This window comes from Ursus arctos, unplaced genomic scaffold, assembly GCF_023065955.2.
Source record: "Ursus arctos isolate Adak ecotype North America unplaced genomic scaffold, UrsArc2.0 scaffold_21, whole genome shotgun sequence".
NCBI lineage: Eukaryota > Metazoa > Chordata > Mammalia > Carnivora > Ursidae > Ursus > Ursus arctos.
In genome coordinates, this window is record NW_026622886.1 from 9,508,136 (window position 1) to 9,509,713 (window position 1,578).

Sequence of the window (1,578 nt, forward strand, 5' to 3'; positions counted from 1 at the left end):
TGGGAAGACCAGATAAATATTTTTAAGAATATCTGCCACTTACTGAGTAATTTCTAGAAGCCAGGCTTCTGTGTGATCTCGTTATATTCTCTTAACCCTGGAGCATATGGTGTAGATGCTTTCACAAAGAAGAAAACTGAAAGCTTCAAGAAGTTGGGTCATTAGTCTTGGGTCACACAGCTAGAAAATGACTGAGCTGGGACTTAAACCCTGGCCAGTCTGATGGCAAAGCTTATGTTCTTTTCATTAAGTCAGACCACATTCACCTCCAGTCGTATGTTAACACGTGTCTGTGAATGAATTCTAGCTGCAATATACTGTTTGTTCAATCACCTGAAGGCTACATCTATTCACACAAGACCTAATGGCTTCAGTTTAATCTTGCGGGGGTATGTCTGTATGTGAGCACGAAGAAAGCATTGACATTCTCAGGGACAAAGCAAATGTTAACTCCACCTCATATGAATCCCAAAGACTAAAGTACATTTCACATCTGTAGTAAAGATATGAATGCTTTATTTCTCTATTGTGCCAACAATAGTTAAAAATTTTTGTCTCCACAGTTTAATGGACTATCCTGCCACTTTCATATAGGGACACAATAGCAAGTCCTTTGCTTTCACTGAAATGATATATGCCTTATTGGACATCCTTTCCAACACAACCCTCTCCCTCACTAGGAGGAGCAGGAGGAGAGGAGAAGAAGGAGAAAAAGAAAGAGGAGCAAGAGGAGGAGGAGGAGAGGAGGGGGACGGGGAGGAGGAAGAGGAGCAAGAAGAAGAAGTCATCAGTATAGCCTTGTGACTAAGAGTGTGGACCACGTGTAGGTTAGGCCACGTACTCTCTTCATGGGTAGCCTTTATCTGCCCCAGAAACCACTGCATATAATGGAGTAGATCATAATAGTACCCATAACAAATATTTTAAAATACAATTAATAATGCATTTGTTTTTTTCGACTAATAATGCATTTAAAGTACTTAGTTCACGCCTGGCACGTGGAAGGCATGCAAAGCTAGATTGAGCGCTTGCACGCTGCGTCAGGAAGAGTCAGGCGTGCGCAGTGGGCCTTGCTCCCCAGGCAGCCCAGCTTCTAATGCTCAGAAAGTCACTGAACACTTCAGCTTCTGGCTTTAATCTTTGTCTCTAGCCTGTTGGTTTCCCCATTTACACTGTGAATAATAACAGTTCCTTCTTTATAGGGTTGTTGTGAAGGTTATGTAGACAATGCATTTAAATAAAAATGCTGAGTAGCGGAGTGGAGACCTGTACTATCTGTTACCTATGGCACTTTCACATTTTACACAAGGGCCCTCTCAGATGCTTGGATCAGTTCCATCAGAACACTGGGGCCCATCAAGAGTAAGCTTCCCGACCAAGGGCACCCAGCTTCATGGGGCACCCAGAAGGTAGCAACCTCCCCGTCACCATGCTCTACCTCCTTCACCCCAGATAGTGGTTTTTCTCTTTATAGTGCTTATCACTCACTGGAATTACCGTGTGTGTGTGTGTGTGTGTGTGTGTTACCTGGTTTGTCTGTCTGGAATTTATGCTTCACAGCAGCACTGCTGTCATTTT